The following is a 21,531-nucleotide window of genomic DNA, read 5'->3' as shown; positions in this document are numbered from 1 at the left end:
ACTGCAATACAATTTTACTGCCGCCAACTTACATTTCGCGGAAGGACCACAAAGATAAGAGAGATTATGGCTCTTACAGAGGCATATAGGCAGTCATTTTCCCCTCGTTCTGTTTGGGAGTGGAACAGGGAAAGAAGATGCTAGTCGTGGTACGAGGTACCATCCGCCACGCACCGTATGGTGTATTGCGGAGTATGTATCTAGATGTAGATGTAGATCCTTATGCCTTATGCATTGGTCAATCGTAGACGGCTGTAGTTTTCTATTTGTGTCTCCATTGTTGAGGTACATTGCGGTGGTGGTCATTTTGTTAGCGTTTGGATGTACGTGCCGCTTGGGGTAATAGGTGTTCATTACTTCCAGGTCTCCATTCAATATTATGTCGAGGTCGTTAAAATTTTTAGTCTGATATGCAATGGCCGGCTCGTCCGCGTACGGAAGTTTACTAATGATGTTTGCATGTCAGCAGTACTCGCATATAGACTGAAAAGAACGGGTGCTGGTGCCCAACCATTTGGCAGACCATTATATAGAACCATGGTCTTGCTATTCATATCATGAAGTGACATCTAGATTTTTCTATTTCTTAACACTTTTGATCACTAATTATACGAAAAATTTTGTGACCGGTGGAAGCTGTAACATTGGCCACCTGCAACTGGAATTAGGTGATAGTTTTGTGTATTAAATAGGAAATTCAGGCTGGCTGTTGTGAGGTACACAAGGTTTTATGTAAGTCTATATTATTTTGAGAAATGGTAGTACCAGTCGCAACAAGGAAACGAGTCTAGTAAACACGGAACTGCAAACGCCTACCTTCTGAGATATGAACTGCTGAAAGAAGTTTGGGTTGGTGTTCCTCTGTTTCACAGCACCCCAGGTAGACATTTGTTCTAGTATTAAGTGATCTGCAGTCGGCTTTATTGTTCGATTTTTATTGTTTCAGTTGTGCTAGAGTCTGTTATTGTGTGATAGGTTACTCGCAACTCTGGTTTCCTTCGTAGTTACACAGGTGACTTCTCTTTTGTGTTTAGTGTTATTGTTTCCTTTGGCTTATACTCGGCATGTGATACCGTAGAAATGATTTCCGGTATGCTTTGTCAGACATGGGGGACTTTGGTGACCTGCTGGCCTGATCCACATATACAGTGTACTTAAGGTCTCATGTCATCTCGTTACGTGACCCAAGAGCGGTGCTCCTAGCGGAGAAATTCGAAACCATAGCACCCGTGACGTTAGTGTTTACGGGATAAAGCACCGATATGAATGGCACATCTTTCCCGACACGCCACGCCAGCAAATTATCCTTTGAAACTCGCGTTTTTGAGAGTCCATTCATGTTTAACCCATCTTCAGATATTTACATTCATTTACGTTTCTTGGACAATGTTTCTTTACTTCGGAAGTTATACAATATCTAGCTTAAAAACTTGCATTGCAAAATTATGCAACTTCGTTAAAAAAAAGTTCATGACGTGTAAAGAAATGTAAGTACACTCCTGGAAATGGAAAAAAGAACACATTGACACCGGTGTGTCAGACCCACCATACTTGCTCCGGACACTGCGAGAGGGCTGTACAAGCAATGATCACACGCACGGCACAGCGGACACACCAGGAACCGCGGTGTTGGCCGTCGAATGGCGCTAGCTACGCAGCATTTGTGCACCGCCGCCGTCAGTGTCAGCCAGTTTGCCGTGGCATACGGAGCTCCATCGCAGTCTTTAACACTGGTAGCATGCCGCGACAGCGTGGACGTGAACCGTATGTGCAGTTGACGGACTTTGAGCGAGGGCGTATAGTGGGCATGCGGGAGGCCGGGTGGACGTACCGCCGAATTGCTCAACACGTGGGGCGTGAGGTCTCCACAGTACATCGATGTTGTCGCCAGTGGTCGGCGGAAGGTGCACGTGCCCGTCGACCTGGGACCGCACCGCAGCGACGCATGGATGCACGCCAAGACCGTAGGATCCTACGCAGTGCCGTAGGGGACCGCACCGCCACTTCCCAGCAAATTAGGGGCACGGTTGCTCCTGGGGTATCAGCGAGGACCATTCGCAACCGTCTCCATGAAGCTGGGCTACGGTCCCGCACACCGTTAGGCCGTCTTCCGCTCACGCCCCAACATCGTGCAGCCCGCCTCCAGTGGTGTCGCGACAGGCGTGAATGGACGGACGAATGGAGACGTGTCGTCTTCAGCGATGAGAGTCGCTTCTGCCTTGGTGCCAATGATGGTCGTATGCGTGTTTGGCGCCGTGCAGGTGAGCGCCACAATTAGGACTGCATACGACCGAGGCACACAGGGCCAACACCCGGCATCATGGTGTGGGGAGCGATCTCCTACACTGGCCGTACACCACTGGCGATCGTCGAGGGGACACTGAATAGTGCACGGTACATCCAAACCGTCATCGAACCCATCGTTCTACCATTCCTAGACCGGCAAGGGAGCTTGCTGTTCCAACAGGACAATGCACGTTCGCATGTATCCCGTGCCACCCAACGTGCTCTAGAAGGTGTAAGTCAACTACCCTGGCCAGCAAGATCTCCGGATCTGTCCCCCATTGAGCATGTTTGGGACTGGATGAAGCGTCGTCTCACGCGGTCTGCACGTCCAGCACGAACGCTGGTCCAACTGAGGCGCCAGGTGGAAATGGCATGGCAAGCCGTTCCACAGGACTACATCCAGCATCTCTACGATCGTCTCCATGGGAGAACAGCAGCCTGCATTGCTGCGAAAGGTGGATGGATATACACTGTACTAGTGCCGACATTGTGCATGCTCTGTTGCCTGTGTCTATGTGCCTGTGGTTCTGTCAGTGTGATCATGTGATGTATCTGACCCCAGGAATGTGTCAATAAAGTTTCCCCTTCCTGGGACAATGAATTCAGGGTGTTCTTATTTCAATTTCCAGGAGTGTATCTGAACATAGGGTCCCAAGCATCTTGAAACGTCATCACGGAAAAATAAACGCCTGTAAAAGCAATTCGTTACAGCTAATTCATTACAAAATATCTTCAGTTTCAACCGTTGCAGCGTTCTAATACGACCACAACAGACAAGAATTATTTACTAATGTTAATAAGAGGACAACAGGAAAACAAAATACGGCAATGAGACAGGAAATCCCAGTCGACAAGCAGTTAGGAGTAACTTTGCGATTCTTTATTATTTTGAAATTTGGTGTGCTAATATCCTCAAACACTATTACCAAGCATTTTCTAAATATTGGTCCAAAAATACTTTTTATGACTAATCGCATAGGCATGGGTTTTTACTGTAACACTAAATAAATCAAGCCATCATATCTTTGTTCATTTCGAAAGTTTAAAAGTCTGAATCACTTGAATTTAAACATATCTTCAGAATTACACAGAAGCCAAACTATCAAAATCCGAACAACAGAATCGCGAATTTGCGAAATGCGTCACAGGCTGACTACAGTGTAAGTGCCTGCCTCTCTATCTCTCTCTTTCTCCCTCTCTCCCTCTTTCTCCCACGAATTTCTCCGTGGGCCGCATTGAAACTAATCGCGAGCCGGATCCGGCTCGCAGGCTGTCGTATATCTACTCATGGCTTAGCAAATGGAAGTAGCCTCAGAGGTCGTGTTTTTTACGCAGAAAAATATCCACGTCCCAGAGTACCATCAGTTAAGTTGTATGGCTAATTTTTCCTGCTTCTTAAGTACACAGCTAGGACTCCAAGAGATAAGTAGTGTAATTTGTCGCCCAGTCCGCACGCCTGAGTAGAGGCGATTGTAATACATTTAGTTGACGAAATCCTGCAGTACATCACCACTCTAACCACACTACTCGCTGAAGACTACCTAACGCTAAGATTTATGTGGACATAGAGCACTTGGGTCATAGGCTCCGTAAGAGGATCAGAGGAGAGAAAGGGGAGTGGACAAGAGAGGCTACTCGCCGAAGCCTGCGATCTAGTGGACTGACTTTTTATTCGTTGTAGGATTCTCGGTAATGTCTAGCATCGATTTTCTGTGACTCTACAAAACGGCATAGTTACACTACTGCCCATTAAAATTGCTACACAAAGAAGAAATGCAGATGATAAACGGGTATTCATTGGACAAATATATTATATTAGAACTGACATGTGATTCCATTTTCACGCAATTTGGGTGCATGGATCCCGAGAAATCAGTACCCACAACAACCACTTCTGGCCGCAATAGCGGCCTTGATACGCCTGGGCATTGAGTCAAACAGAGCTTGGATGGCGTGTACAGGTACAGCTGCCTATGCAGCTTCAATACGATACCACAGTTCATCGAGAGTAGTGACTGGCGTATTGTGATGAGCCAGTTGCTCGTCCACCATTGACCAGACGTTTTCAATTGGTGAGAGATCTGGCGAATGTGCTGGCCAGGGCAGCAGTCGAACATTTTCTGTATCCAGAAAGGCCGGTACAGGACCTGCAACATCCGGTCCTGCATTATCTTGCTGAAATGTAGGGTCGTAACACATCTGAAATGTAACGTCGACTGTTCAAAGTGCCGTCAATGCGAACTAGAGGTGACCGAGACGTGTAACCAATGGCACCCCACACCATCACGCCGGGTGATACGCCAGTATGGCGATGACGATAACTCGCTTCCAATGTGCGTTCACCGCGATGTCGCCAAACACGGATGCGACCATCATAATACTGTAAACAGAACCTGGATTCATCCGAAAAACTGACGTTTTAGCATTCGTACTTTCGTGCATCCAGGTTCGTGCAGTTGGTTGTTGTCTTGTAAACGTCCCCATCTGTTGACTCAGGGATCGAGACGTGGCTGCACGATCCGTTACAGCCATGCGGAAAAGATGCCTGTCATCTCGACTGCTAGTGATACGAGGCCATTAGGATCCAGCACGGCGTTCCGTATTACCCTCCTGAACCCACCGATTCCATATTCTGCTAACAGTCATTGGATCTCGACCAACGCGAGCAGCAATGTGGCGATACGATAAACCATAATCGCGATAGGCTACAATCCGACCTTTATCAAAGTCGGAAACGTGATGGTACGCATTTCTCCTCCTTACACGAGGCATCACAACAACGTTTCACCAGGCAACGCCGATCAACTGCTGTTTGTGTATGAGAAATCGGTTGGAAACTTTCCTCATGTCAGCACGTTGTAGGTGTCGCCACCGGCGCCAGCCTTGTGCGAATGCTCTGAAAAGCTAATCATTTGCGTATCACAGCATGTTCTCCTTGTCGATTAAATTTCGCGTCTGTAGCTCGTCATCTTCGTGGTGTAGCAATTTTAATGGCCAGTAGTGTAATAATGGCAAGCTTGGGGTGAAATACTGTGACTTCATCAGTAACTATGTATCTTTTTGGTTGTCAATTTGTTGACCGGTAATTATACCGATGTCTTGGAGTGGTGATGGTTTTGGCACTATTCTGAAGTTAAGACGGATGCGTATCTACAGAGAATAGTGCAGAAATAGTGCTGTCAGACTTTTTCTGGAACCTTCTCGTGACGCACTTATCGAACCGTGGTTCGATGGTGCCTACGTGTTAAGTTGCCGAACAACATGTCACAGGGCGTCTGTTCGTTGAAAGATGGTAGTTGCGTGGTCTCGTACCTTTACGCTAAGGTATTTTTCGTGAACATTCCTGTTAGTCGCTCGCGTACTTGTCCACCATGCGAGACCTGAACACCACTTGAGGCATTTGTTCTGAAGTGTCTGAAGTTCCTTAGTATTAGAGTTGCAGGTCGTCCCCCATGCAGCGCTGCGACATAGGAGGGTGAGCTGTACCGTCGCCTTGAAGGGTTTCAGTTTCGTTGCCGTGTTGACATCTTTGCTCAGAAAGATTGGCATCAGGACGTGTAACATCTTTAGTATCTTCGTTTTCTTCTCCTTGACTTCTGTTCTGAAGATATGTCCCTTGTCAAGCCATACACCAAGGCGAGATGACAGCAGTATATGTGCCCGTCATCCAGTACTACAAATCAATACCATGATCGAATATTAAGTTTTGTAAGCAAACAACGTGTTGCCTGTTTCATCAGAGTTGGTTAAACATTTTTTTAAAGTTTCGCCACTGTGAGGTGTACCTAGTGATTCCTGTAATTGTTGACATCTAAATCGATTTTCTCAACAGCGCAGATTTTTTTTATATATACTTCAGATTTCTAATGTTGAGTTTCAACCTAACGTTATGGAAATATGAATAAATTTTTGGGAATATTTTATAGTTTTGTTTTCGAGCTCGTCGGCTACTGTAGGTCTAATCGTATGACGATGTAACTTGAGTTCGTTGAATTAAAAAACGTTACATACATATTAAAACTGATAACTGTTGAACTGTGTTTACTGTTTAGGTATCAAAGTAATCTACCTCAGAGATAGTAAGCCGATGTCGGTTGTTTGAAATACAATAAGAATTGGGTACCTCATAGCAAATTTATTTCTTGGGGCGCAGCACGTTTTACAGCTCACCGAATCAGTTACGTTAAACCGGGATATTTCAGAGGCTTTTCCAGTCTAGGCAACATTTCTGCGGACGTCTTTGGCTGTGATATAGATAAACAGCAAACCCTGTTCACGGAGCGGCAATGCAACCGCAACCAAACGTCTTTCAGCCCCTCTCACAAGCACACGTTCTTACCTCAGAAAGCCACGATTATTTATTCTGTTTTCCTTCTCCAGAAGAGTACTACCATCCCTCAAAATATTCGACGCTTTTAACGCTCTGTAAAATAGAAATTAAAAATAAAGAAATCAACTGATGTAAGTAGCTACAGGGTGCGCTGGGTATATTTAAAGGTAGCAGAAACATGTCAACACATTTGAGCTGGATATATGGTCTATGAGTCAAATGACAAAAACTCGCAACGGAATGGAAATATCGCTACCACCGTCTGCAGTAGTGTCACTCGGGGATTGTAACTGCATGGAACACTCCTGGAGTACCGAGTATGGGCGCCGGAGGTAGTCGATCCAGCGAAGACAGTGCCGAAGCGAATGGTCACACCAATCTAAAGCTGATAACAAGCAAAGATCGTCGCCAGCCAAACTTGGTACTACCAGAACAGAAGTACACAAGCGTGAAGCAAGTAACAGATACGGGTCGAATAACAGGTACTGAGATAAGTTTCCTTTAATTTACGTCTATTGTCACTAACGTTTTGTTAACAGATTACCGGTTTCGGTCTATAATGACCATCATCAGGTCTGTTTTATAAAAGTCCTAATGTACTATAGCCATACTGGCATCGTCAAATGTTAAATGCAGAATCAGCACCAGCATTCTGCATTTAACATTTGACGATGCCACTAATTATTAATCCAGTGAGGAAAGAAGGAATAAACGAAAGCCAACCAGTTGAAAAAAATCGTGGTTTTCAAAAAACCTTGACCACCGTTTCGACGGATTTAAACGCGTCTTCTTCAGAAGGACAGACCATCATCCAGTGCTATAACTTATAATAAAAAGTGCGAGTGGTTCATTTCCTCAAAATTCTATTATACAATTTTTATTCATCTAGTTTAGTTTGTCAGTTTGTAATGTATTAGGATGTTTATGCCACCCACTTTTGTTACATTTGCCGCTATTCAGATACCTATGAATTTTTGCTCTTTATTGTCATCATGTCTAATAGTGTGCTTATGCACTGGCAGTTCCCATATGATCATGTACTGGAGGTGACATTAATTTCATTGCTGTCATTATGCATGTTATAACGTACTAATGCACAGACATCACTATTTCCGTGTTATAATGTATTTACAGTCCAATAAAGCTCTTAACTTATACGCGTATCTTTATGTATGTGTCTTTTTCAACATTTTGTTCTATACTCGGTGATTTACATGGCGTATTTCTGTTAGTAATTTCAATGAGCTTACGTGATTTGGCTGTTTAGGCCGCCAAACGTACATTTTTAGCGGCGCATGCGCCTCAGGAGTGGTTTTCCTCTTATATCCACACTCTCCACTCTCTGTCAGTCGGCATGTAGCTACTAGCATGGTCTATTATTCTGATTGTTTTTACTAACGTGACAACCCCATATTCCTAGGGACCTTAATTTTTACATATGGACATACAGACCGTTGCCGATAATTGTCATGTGGAGACAGCTTTTACTGAGTGAATTGCTAATGTGAAGTTTTAAGTACTACTTGCCCTGTATTGACACATATCATGTTGTTTGTGATATTGCTACACTTTTTGTAGGGGATAGTTTCTGATAGACACGTAATACTTTTCGACGCCGTTTCTAAGTTATTGCATTGTATGCAGGTCTGTCCTTCTGAAGAAGATGGATTTAGACCTATCGAAACCGTGGTCAAGGTTATCTGGCTGTCGTTTATTTCTGCTGTTCTGTAACCGTTGCTGTAGTGCAGACAAGTTCAAAATATACCAGTCAGAAAACTTTTTGGACTGACGAGGTACATCTAGCGCAAGGGTCACGAGGACGAGAGAAATCAGTTCCCTCTCTCTCCCTCTGGGAGTGGAACAGGAAAAAGAATCACTAGCAGTAATACAACGCCGGCTGTTGTGGCCGAGCGTTTCTAGGCGCTTCAGTCAGGAACCGCACGACTGCAACGGTCGCAGGTTCGAATCCTGCCTCGGGCATGGATGTGTGTGATTTCCTTAGGTTAGTTAGGTTTAAGTAGTTCTAAGTTCTAGGGGACTGATGACCTCAGATGTTAAGTCCCATAGTGCTTAGAGCCATTTGAACCATCTGAGTAATACAAAGTACCCTCCGCCATGTGGTTTACGGTTTATGTATATAGATTTAAAAGTAGGTGCGACTGAGGTAGAAACTGGGGTAGAAATGTAGTTGGAAGGGACGCTTGGGGGAGCGAAGTGAAGCCCTGGCAAGAAGAGGATTGGTTCAAATGGCTCTGAGCACTATGGGACAACTGCTGAGGTCATCAGTCCCCTAGAAATTAGAACTACTTAAACCTAACCAACCTAAGGACGTCACACACATCCATGCCCGAGGCAGGATTCGAACCTGCGACCGTAGCGGTCTCGCGGTTCCAGACTGTAGCGCCTAGAACTGCACGGCTACTCCGGCTGGCCCAAGGAGAGGAAAAGGAGCATTTTGTTAAAGTTGGAACAGTGGGTTGATGTATGGGCGAATTTAGTGGTAAGTTTCCTCGGGAGACGATATGAAGGTTGTGTAGGTGGACGTGTTGCTACAGGCGCGGAAGAGCACATGAGTTAATAATCAGGAATCAGACGATATAGTTGTTGGTGTCACGTTTGCGGGAAGTTTAGAATTTCGGAATTAATTGTAGGAGAGGAGAGGGGGAAAATTAATAAGTCCATACAGCATAAAAGTATGGATGGACGATGGATACGGGTACCCAAATGCAATCTGCGAAGCATTAGATTTATTCAGCCATACAGGCTGTACAGACGTGCAAGGTTACTACTGGTGCGTATATCGTACTAACGCTTCTCACTAACACGGGAACACATCTCATGGACATCCACGAAATAAAAATGCAAGTAATTGTTCTGTAGCTCAAGAGAACTTTCAATTAGAGTACTAGGAATAATGGATTGAATGACTGAGAGAGAAGGTTTCAGCAATAAACTGGTGGCGCGTGTAAGGAAATAGGGAGGGGGGGGGGGGGTTGTTTGGGGAAGGAGACCAGACAGCGAGGTCATCGGTCCCATCGGATTAACGAAGGACGGGGAAGGAAGTCGGTCGTGCCCTTTCACAGGAACCATCCTGGCATTTGCCTGGAGCGATTTAGGGAAATCACGGAAAACCTAAGTCAGGATGGCCGGACGCGGGATTGAACCGTCGTCCTCCCGAATGCGAGTCCAGTTGTAGTCCCTCACACAGTACTCATTAAAGCCTGTGCTATGGTAAGTGAGCGGGATTCACCTTATGTTGGCAAATCAGACTTACATCCACTTTGTAATAACAATGATATGTCAAGTAAGTTCGAAATGCAATCACACGACAGGACGGATCAAAAGCAAACCAGAAGATGCTACCAATGTGACAATAATACGGTCGCCAGCCTAATTAGGCATTAACTGAGTTTCTTCCCTGTACAAGTTGGCATATATTCATGCAAAACAACAAGTTGTAACACTGCATAATATAGTAGAATTTTAGAACCAGAAAATCTATTGCACTGATAGTTTCACGTTCCGTACTGATATGGAAAATCATGAATACATAACACTACACTATAATGTTTACTACAAAACTTTATACTGTCTATTAATCTGATTAAAATCGGGCATAGGTTACCCTAGAAATTCTGCTTTCATGCCACACGCAAAATTTAAATTTTGATGTAGATAAAACACTGATAAATTTTGACTTTTATATTGACTTTAACTTTTGCTGGTCAGACCAAATTTAGAGCACTTCAGAATTCAAATGAATGAGGGGGGGGGGGGGGGGGACCGTGAAACTGTTATGATTGCTGTATTAAGAAAAAAATGATTACTGAATTTATTATTCATTCAAGATTTCCAGTATATAAGTTACTACTCTTTTCATCTTATTTACTGCTCATTTAAATGCCTGTAAATCTGTCTCGAAATAATAAACTTCATTACTACATCAATACTAAAGTTACCTTTCGACTTCGTTAGACCTTCGCTATTCATTTACTGATTCATTAACAAAACATTTCTTTAAACACCATTCAAATATAGCTAGTTCTGCCAATAATTATTATTAACACAATTTTTAATTTTCATTTCGGGGCACTCGGATTGCACAACATTTGGAAAGGACCCTGTCTAGGTTAGTTGTGAGGTTAATTAAATGATGGAAAAGTTCTGGTAAAATTTAGGTTATTATTGCACCAAACAAACACATTTCACTCTCTGGTCCATACGAATACAGTATTAAAAGTTTCAACCTGCTATTATCGATACGGCGGTTGGCGGGCGGCAAGATGGCGAGGCACAGAGCACACATACAACCACAGTTATGGCTCTTGACATATCGGCACTTTCATTCTTCTTAGGTAGCAATACTTTTCCATTTAGTGCCTATGGAATTTTGCCATGCTGTGAGGGCGTTGGAACAGCACACCCGAAGCTCAGTGAAACTACGTCTTCCAGGAGAGCCTCCTCGCTCCAGAAGGTGTTGCTCAATCCAGTGCCAAACTACAACTACTACTGCTGAGCCCGTTGTGCCGCGCAGTGTCCGCGCGCATTTTCCCGCGCTCGCCTGCCATCCACCTTTTACCGCTCCATGACAGACCGGGTATTCACCCGAGGTTTTGCATTCTACACATCCTAACACATTGCCTACGTATGGACCAGACGCACAGTTACAATTTTAAACATCTTACAACAGTTTCAACATTTGTTACATTTCAATTCTATTACAATATTACTTGACATTTGACATAAACATTAATATTCTCATTGAAACTTATTTACAGTTTTCTTAACATAATGGCATGAAACAAAAAGAAATGAAATCAGAACATCAGTTACACAAGTTTGTCGTAAAATCAGATGAAAAGAATTACTTATATGTACAATAGTACAGAGTCTTTGTTGTTACACAGTGTGCTAGCCACTGCGCCACCTCGCTCATTCTAAGGAAGTAGGAAAAAAAAGTAATTTTTACAGAGAACTTGGAGTGAAACGAAAGAATTGAAGAATTAAACAATGGAAAAGACTAAAAAAACTGGATACGTCGTTGGAGAGATCATTACTAGTCAAGTAGAGCAGGAAGAGCTATGTTGTACAAGCATGTGTTGGAGAGCGTTACGTACAAGATACTGAATGTGGAGGAAGGCAGATGACGGGGATAGTTGTGAGTGTAATGAATTTTATTTTATGTCACTCCATGTGTCTTGTTATATCATCACAAGTGAAAGTAATGCAGGTTGAATTCGGATTTGCTCTCCAGAATGAATTTTTACTTTCCAGCGAAGTGTGCACGGATTTGAAACTTCCTGGCAGATTAAAGGCAAAGGCAACGGTGTCAGCCTCGAATCGCGGAATGGGACACAGTTTTATTCAGCTAGGAAGTTTCCCGATTTTCTTTGTTCCCCACGCGTTGTTCATGCCCGACAGTTAATTTCCTTTTTTTTGATTTTATTCACCTGTTTAACAGCGACAGTTTGATCATACTATCTCTTTATTTCAGATAGCTGTAGGTATATCGTTATATGATCTCTGTCGGCAAGATTCAGTTTCAAACAATTTGTCCCGCAACCGCATGAAGAAAGTCCACGTTTCCGTCAGCTTATCTGAACAAAGCACGCAATAAGTCACGGCCGGTTTTCCATTTTGGTGCACGCATTGGAATTCAGCACGGCTGCTAAACAGTGTACTGCCGCAGCGAGCCATCAGATGAAGCGATATGCAAATCCTCTGCAGGCGACTGGAATTATAAACGCCGCGCTCGGAAGCCGGTTCAGGTAGCCCGTATCTTAATGCGTCGCCGCTGAAGGAAACATTCATATTCGGCGTAAAATGGGCGTGCATTTCCTGCAAGAACTAAAATCCTTGTTTATTGTAAATTAGATTCAATATTTCAGAACTCCTAAATATTTACAACGAAATCGTTATAGTTAATCTCTCAACTGTGACAAGTAATGCGTCCACATTTTTTTTGTCAAATGTATTTCTGCTGACGCGTATTTTCTTCTGCACAGTCATTAATTTAGCAGACGGAGAGACTTCCGGTATTAAGTAAACTGCGAAACACATAAAATTACGACTTCATCGACGAAAAAAGACGCGAATGTTTCCGTGCAGAAAAAAAAATCTTCAGGAATGAAGACGAAGTGGTAACTAATCTTTCGCAGAAAACGACACATTATAAATTGAAATTCACGTGAATGGACGACCCATTAGAAACTGAAATGCAATCAGCTACGCTGCCAAAACGAAATTACCACTATTTATCTCAGAGAAGAACATGTAACGCAAACTGTTTTCACCATTCGTAGCTTCAAAAGCATTTTGATATACAGCTAGGTCATTATGCGTACATCCACGTCCAGGAACTCTACCTTACTTTTTTCGTCGCTATGTGAATTCGGGATTGTTCCTTTGGAAAGAAAAGGCCAATTTCCTTTCCCGTCTTTGCCCTGCCCGTGCTTGTGCTCTGTAAGTTACAACCTCGTCGTCGACGATACATTAAATGTCCACCTTTCGTTCTTGTTTATCAAAGGACGTTTAGTGAGCGCGAAGATTCATATATTTTCCGAGATAATTTTTTTCAGCTAAAAAATATCCAGTAATTACTCGATATATTGCTATTGTCCTCAAGTGTAAACAGAAAACTGAGTTTAGACTAACTGTGATAGGGAGCTAGGTAACCCGTCGTGTAAACTCAAAGTCACAATAAACGTTTAAAATAAACATTTCAGACCGTAATTGGAAGCATTTCTGAAGATTTAAAACTGCAGCGCCTACGAAAAGAGGGTGTAGAAACTGTCGAGATAAAATTTGAAATGAAAACTGTTATAATTTTAGCGGTTCCTAGACATCTTGAGAATAATAATAAAAAAAAGGAAAGGCGAAATTTTATTGTTACGTCGATGACAAGGTTATTATGTACAGAGCAAAAGAACGAATTTGGCAAAGATGGAGAAAGAAATTACAATTATAGTGGTAATAATAATAATAATAATAATAATAATATGCCACATAACGTCTGAGAAAGAAAAGAAATAATAATGAAATAAAAGACAAGATGAATTTATAATAAATGGAACATAAAGTGAAGTAAAATCCTAGTTTTATTACAACACGTAATGTATGTTTAAGCTTTCACTAACTTTCACGTCAACTCATAACAAATACTACATCGGTAAGCTCAAGTCATACTACTTTACTTGGAATTTACACCGTCTATACTTTAGAATTTGTAATTTTCCAAATGATCTCAGCGCTTTTACGGGAAGCGGTAGAACTCGTCGCCTTGTCTCTAGTGTTATTTAATTTTATGTCACCTAACATGGACAAAAATTATAAATTACACACAATTAATTGCACATCACCTGAAACTGCCTTTTGCAACAAAATAAATAGATACCATTTCCATTTGCTTGCAGTAATATAAAAATTAAAATGACTTAAACAGTTTTAAAACATATCTCAATTGTATACAGGGACATCAGTTCTACTCAACGTGGAGAGATCAACTGTAGAAACAGCAATATCATGAATACATAACTGAGGTAACCTTAGATGTCCTTGGCCCTCCAGGTTTTGCCATCCCTTTGCGCCCAGAACGTTAGCTGTTTCCTATGGAATATTTGGTTGGCAAACAATTTTTAGCTGCTCAGGAATCAGGATTTGTTGCAGCAAAACGGCCACTTATACGGCGATAATGCTCCTGATTTTGCTACTAGATGAGAACGTAATGCAACATGATCTGGTGTCTCGACCTCTCCATATTCGTCCATTGCCGATTGTATGAAGCGTACGGTCCACATTGCATTAAGAAATAGATCACGCCCCGACGTGGGTTAATGTAATGAGGATTCTGTCTTTCGCGAATATCTAGGTGCAGTTCATCAAAAAGACGGCCAGTGCCCTCTGATTTCTGTTGCCACGTACCGGGTCACCAACTTTATCCGTGATTTCGTCGCGTGCGACCTGACTCACCTTCTATGTCGCTCAGACCCGACTGTTACGAGATGGTAACTAAAACTCCTCCCGACCAGGCCATGAAGGTCCAAATATGGAGAGGTATGTGGTCAGCACACCGCTCGCCCGGCCGGATGTCAGTTTACGTGACCGGAGCCGCTACTTCTCGATCAAGTAGCTCCTCAGTCTGCCTCAAGGGCTGAGTGTGTCCCGCTTGCCAACGGCGCTCGGCAGACCGGATGTCACCCATCCAAGTGCTAGCCCAGCCCGACAGCGCTTAACTTCGGTGATCTGACTGGAACCCGTGTTATCACTGCAGCATGGCCGTTGACTAAGAGATGGTAACAAAAAAAATGGTTCAAATGGCTCTGAGCACTATGGCCCTTAATTGATGAGGTCATCAGTCCCCTAGAACTTAGAACTACTTAAACCTAACTAACCTAAGGACATCACACACATCCATGCCCGAGGCAGGATTCGAACCTGCGACCGTAGCGGTCACGCGGCTCCAGACTGAAACGCCTAGAACCGCACGGCCACACCGGCCGGCAGATGATAACATATTCTCGAAGTTACTGACAGTGCTTCTGTTGGTTTTGTTACCATGAAGGAGGAATTAGTAGCAGTTCTTCTTGAATCCTGATGAACAGCTGCTGGTGTGGGCATTGTGGTCGAACTGGTTTCGCATGCATTCGCCATTCAGTTTCAACATAAAGACATTTTGAATAAATCATTATTTCAGTTACATAAGTATTAGACCAGCATCGTTTGTTCAATTATTTCACAAGTCAGGTGTCTTGTTGCGAATTTGTCAGTGCTCGTGATACAGCGATATGGGGAGGCTGTCAATGGGTCTTTCTAGCGCGTCCATATGATGGTTCTTGAACCAGAATGGGATGTTCGTGGAACGGATCGTTATAAAGACGATGCAGAAATGGTCTGCGTGCTGTACTTTTGGCGTCTTAGCGTGCAGACGGCAATGATGTCTTGAGGCTGTCAATAGAGAAATATCTGAAATGTTCTGAAAGCCCACATGAACAGCTGAAAGTAAATATCGACAGTTTTGAGCAGTCACTGTTGTTGTTGTTGTTTTTGTTGTTGTTGTTGTTGCTGGTGTCTTCAATGGTGCTGCTGTCCACGCTATTCTGTACTGCGTAAGCCTCTTCGTGTCTGCATAACTTCTGCAACCTACATCCATTTGATCCTGTTTACTATATGCAATCTTTGATCTCTCTCCACAATTTTTACTGCTCACACTTCCCTCCATTACTAAAATATGATGGTTCTTGAACCAGAATGGGATGTTCGTGGAACCGATCGTTATAAAGACGATGCAGAAATGGTCTGCGTGCTGTACTTTTGGCGTCTTAGCGTGCAGACGGCAATGATGTCTTGAGGCTGTCAATAGAGAAATATCTGAAATGTTCTGAAAGCCCACATGAACAGCTGAAAGTAAATATCGACAGTTTTGAGCAGTCACTGTTGTTGTTGTTGTTTTTGTTGTTGTTGTTGCTGCTGGTGTCTTCAATGGTGCTGCTGTCCACGCTATTCTGTACTGCGTAAGCCTCTTCGTGTCTGCATAACTTCTGCAACCTACATCCATTTGATCCTGTTTACTATATTCAATCTTTGATCTCTCTCCACAATTTTTACTGCTCACACTTCCCTCCATTACTAAAATGATCCCTTGATGCTTCGGGATATGTTCTATCGACCGATGCCTTTCTTCAATCAAAATGTGCCACATATTTCTTTTTCCTCAACTCTATTTAGTACCTGCCAACGGCCTTGCCGCAGTGGTAACACCGGTTCCCGTCAGATCACCGAAGTTAAGTGCTGTCGGGCTGGGCTAGCACTTGCATGGGTGACCATCCCGTCTGCCGAGCGCTGTTGGAAATCGGGGTGCACTCCGCCCTTGTGAGGCCAACTGAGGAGCTACTTGACTGAGAAGTAGCGGCTCCGGTCTCGTAAACTGACATACGGCCGGGAGAGCGGTGTGCTGACCACATGCCCCTCTATATCCGCATCCAGTGACCCCTGTGGGCCGTGAGGATGACACGGCGGCCGGTCGGTACCGTTGGACCTTCCAAGGCCTGTTCGGATGTAGTTATTTAGTACCTCGTCTTAAGTTACTTGATCTACCACAGTAATCTTCAAGATTATTCTACAGTACGTTTCAAATCTGCGCTTGTGAAAGAAAAAAGAGAAGGGATGAGCCAGCATTCATAGTTCGCAATTTTTCGCTCTGTTGCCGACGTCAGTTATAAAATAGTATAAGGCAACACAGAACGCTCCCGTGATGCCTGGAATATCAGTATCTAGTTAGCTAACTGTACCCCATATACTGAAAAAGTAATCAGAAACCGTCCTCATACGATCATTTATGGAATTATATAAAATTTAGCAGCACCAGCAGCTCATTTACTCCGAAAAATGTCTGAAGGGTAAAGGTCCACGGTATTAAATCTTAAATTGTGGTTCATTCCTCAAAAACTCCAATATAAAACTAATTTAAGGCTTAACACGAAACTGACACGAAGTGCACGGCGACCCGTTAGCTCAACAGGTTCTGGTATTCCTGGTATCACGGGAGCATTCTTTATAGTTTTATGCTGTTTTGTGATTGAAATCGGCTACGCAGAGAAAAACTGCTGATTATGAACGCTGGCGTCATGAAATTCCCGTTTCGGATCAGTCTATGACTTGTTTTTATAGCACCTAATAATGTAGCTAAAATGCTGCGAAAGAAGTCGTGCTTATAAAGTACTTTCAGCTGAAGCGGTCTTACCTTTAGAATGGTATATTCAGGCTGTGGTCGCCCTGGATGAAAACTCTTCTGCGCAGTAATTAAAAGAGTGGTAATGGCTCATTGTCTTCATTGTGGTTTGAAAGTCCCCACGACACTGCAGTGAGCACGTTTACGACAATATCCGCACACATCATAAAATACACTGCACGCAGTACCGAAAAAAGACTAATGATAACGGAAGACGCCAAATATTGTTCTGCTAGGGCTTTGAGACTTCGATTAACGTTCGTCATTGTTGGAAAAAAAGGTGGTCTCACGTCGTAACAGAATTTGAATTGATATACTATTAATTAGCAACCAACGCGTAAAATAATGACTGCCTGGAAATGCAGTGTTTATTAACTACAATATGTATGCTAAAAAGATAGAATCATTGATTTTTGAAGCAATAATTACCTAACCGTCAGTTCGAACTGTGACACACCATATACAGTATATACAATTACTATTCTGAATATTGCTTGTAGAACAGTATTTATTAGACAGGACCATTTCTCTTTCATGACCAGGAAAAGGGTACTCTTGTGTTTAGGCGATTAGGATTGCACTTAACTTGGTTTTCAAAAATGGTTCAAATGGCTCTGAGCACTATGGGACTTTTAGGTCATCAGTCCCCTAGAACTTAGAACCACTTAAGCCTAACTAACATAAGGACAGCACACACACATCCAAGCCCGAGGCATGATTTGAACCTTGACCGTAGCGATTTCACGGTTCCAGACTGTAGCACCTAGAACCGCTCGGCCACCTCGGCCGGCAACTTGTTCTTCAGTGAGCATTTTAATTGCTATTGTCTTCATTTAAAGCTATTTGTTTTTATAGATTATTAGAAAGATATAACTGTCAGGTCGTAATCAGTTTTTAAATAAAAGGCAACGTCTGTTGGACAAAGCATTCTTCTCATGTCAAACAAAACACGCAAATTCGGTACGATGTTTAGAAAATTGCGCTATTAGCGTAATACGTCGTTGGCGCTGCAGTGTATACAAATCACATAAAATTTAAATACTGAGGATTTACTTATGTCCAGTTAAAGTTTAGTTCTTTGTCGATGTAGAATTGCACAAGTGGTTGCGCAGAACGGCTAAAACTTGACTTACTCGGAACTTCATTTAGTACAATCACGCAACTTTAAATCTAAAGGCAATCGGGAACTAATGTTCTGTATTAACTGATCACGAGGCAAACGCGCGAGTTAACGCAATCACTTCTGGAAAGTATCAGGTTCAGGAGCCACCTAATAGCACGGCGACACTCGACAGCAATCAATTCTAATAATAAAGTGTTTGCCCTCATTCGTATGTTCGTTATAGTGGAATGTCTTTGGTTTGACGCAGATGTCAAAAATGTGTATTGTAAGGTCTTTGAAAATATAGTTATGGAAATTTATTGTATTTGCTACAAATTTTCTACACATCCTAATGAGAATACGTTACATAAACATATTAAAGAAATATTCAGGACGTACAGAAAAAAATTAATATTAATCTTTCTGAAACACGCGTTCCGCGAATGATGAAAAAGTCGTCGATACTTAGTCTCGACTTCGTACTTAAGAGGCGATGCTGCCTATGACTCAGGACCACAGTCAGCCCAAGAGAGCTCGGCTAACCGTAACTGCAATTAAACCGACTACATGTTAAAATATAGCTCGATTCCACTTTAGAAGTTTGCACCGCATGTAACCACACACGTTGTGGTCTGATGGGTTACAGAAAGTGGCCTCGTTCTGTTCAGTAGGTCGTACAATTGCTGTCCTGATGAAACAACCCCGATAGGACCTCTCCTCTTGTAGTTGGGAACAATCAGCTCCGTCCAAGTGAAAAGATACACAAATCGCTGCTAGTTCGATAGTATCTGAAAGTTTGTCTCTTGTGCGCAGACTGATACTAATAAGAGAAAGCTGAAAAAAAATTGTATGTCGTACCACCGTCATTTGCTATGTTACTTTATAACCGCCAAGCGGAAAACGAATGGCTCGGGCTGTTCCCGTTACACTCTCTTCCCAAACTGGCCACACGGCGGTTCTCTACGTCGCAGCTGAGCAAAGTGGCGCAGCGGTGAGATTATGAAATGGTATTCGAGAGGACATCGGTTCGGATACCCGTCCCGTCGTCCACATGGACTTTTTACGGATTATCTACGGCTGGCGCCGTTTCTCCGTCCCCAGTCGCCAACTTCTTCTGTCTTGTCTTTCCTCAATGTTAACAGTCCTTGCTTCCATTGTCTTCTTCACATCATCTTGTAAGCTGCGTCGTGGGCGACCCCTCTTCCGCTGGGATCGTATCCTTCGTAGTATCCGCCTTTTCTACGGCTGCGATGTTATCCACAGTAGTATCCTATCTGGTATCCCATCTTCATACGTCCTTTTCATACGACCAAACTATATCCATTGTTTTTTGTTGGACCTCGTCACACATATGCCTAGCCATTTTCATCCTTTGTTGGTTTACGTCACATTTTTTTCTATCCATCCTAGCACACTTTTAGCTTCGTCTTAAATAAGTTGTCTCAGTGACAAGCAGTTTATTCTACATTCTGGTTTATAGCCTTGTGCAGCCTCTTATTCTTTGTCGTTCTTATCTTTTTATTCCACAGGAGAGAGTTAATTGTTTGTCCTTGTTACAGGTCGTCCTTTATAAATCCTACCGGCGATGTCATGACTACTTGTGTCCTGTTTATTAAATAATAGCCACAGGTACTCTGATTTTCCACACCAACAGTTACTTCTCCATCTACCTCCAAATTATTTACTTTTCCCATTCGAACGGCCAAATAGTCACATTTCTTCATGTTAATCTTCAAGCCAGTCTTACTGTATTCTTCAAGATATTTTTTATCATGTAACTCAGAGCACTTTTAACTTCTGCTAATACAATCTGGTCATCAGCAAAATACAGGCTAAATGTCCTGCTGTCCTCTACTGTCGCTCCCATAACCTGGTGTTTTCTATGCCAAGTCTGTAGGACTCCTCCTAGATACAGCTTAAAGAGAGTCGATGACACCCCACATCCCCGCCGCAGACTCTTATTCACTTACCAATCCTTACTTTCGCTGTGTTACTTTCATATAGTTTCAAATAGACTTTAGCAATGAAACTTCCTGGTAGATTAAAACTGTGTGCCGGACCGAGACTCGAACTCCGGACCTTTGCCTTCCGCGGACAAGTGCTTTACCATCTGAGCTACCCAAGCACGACTCATGCCCCCTCCTCGCAGCTTTACTTCTGCCAGTACCTCGTCTCCTACCTTCCAAACTTTACAGAATCTCTGTAGGAGACGAGGTACTGGCAGAAGTAAAGCTGTGAGGAGGGGCCATGAGTCGTGCTTGGGTAACTCAGATGGTAAAACACTTGTCCGCGGAAGGCAAAGGTCCCGAGTTCGAGTCTCGGTCCGGCCCACAGTTTTACTCTGCCAGGAAGTTTCATATCAGCGCACACTCCGCTGCAGAGTGAAAATCTCATTCTGGAAACACACCCCAGGCTGTGGCTAAGCCATGTCTCCGCAATATCCTTTCTTTCAGAAGTGCTAGTTCTGCAAGGTTTGCAGCAGAGCTTCAGAAGATGGTAACCAAATTATTACGTCGCTGGTTCAGTATAGAGTTACGAAATATTGTGTAGCGGATTTGCGTCCTCCAGTGTCCGATTTTTTTTCCACGTTCGCGTTTTTGGAAGACTGTGTGGCTTTCTTATTCAATTAATAGAAATATTTTCTGTAGTATTCGCTGTTATGTAAATATAGATGCGCTCTTTCTCAGGAATGAGTTTGTCCGATTTTTGATATTTTATTCCCTAAAGCCCTTACTGAATGAACATGGAACTTTCCTATTTGTCTTACAGCATGATCGTGGATATCAGAGTTTTTGTTTATGTATATTACAGGTAGAACAACACAACCCACATGTGGACAAAGGTGGAATGAAGCTTCTTATTAGAGCTAACGTAGGAATTTTACATGGGTCCATTTTCATAAATAAATTTATGTGTGATTTGGGAGCGAGATGCAGCCGACAGCTGCCTCTGCAGAGCGCTATAGTCTCAAATCACGTTAACTAGCTCGTCCCATGTGACGGTGGCGCTGTGTCGCGTGAGATTTGGTTTCCCGTCCACGTCAGTGTTGGCTGCCTCATCCCGTGTGAGGACGTCTTCACTCTACAC

General features: G+C 43.1%; 1 protein-coding gene and 1 pseudogene across 1 annotated transcript in view; both read left to right on the top strand.

Annotated features, from left to right (window-relative positions):
• Positions 1-21,531, top strand: part of LOC124803440 — a 1,230,576-nt gene that overhangs the window by 970,659 nt on the left and 238,386 nt on the right. The window lies entirely within an intron of this gene.
• LOC124803942 lies at positions 16,345-16,462 on the top strand (annotated as a pseudogene).

This window comes from Schistocerca piceifrons, chromosome 6 (assembly GCF_021461385.2).
Source record: "Schistocerca piceifrons isolate TAMUIC-IGC-003096 chromosome 6, iqSchPice1.1, whole genome shotgun sequence".
Taxonomy (NCBI): domain Eukaryota; kingdom Metazoa; phylum Arthropoda; class Insecta; order Orthoptera; family Acrididae; genus Schistocerca; species Schistocerca piceifrons.
The sequence above is the reverse complement of the archived record's forward strand: the minus strand, read 5'-3'. Positions and strand labels throughout refer to the sequence as shown.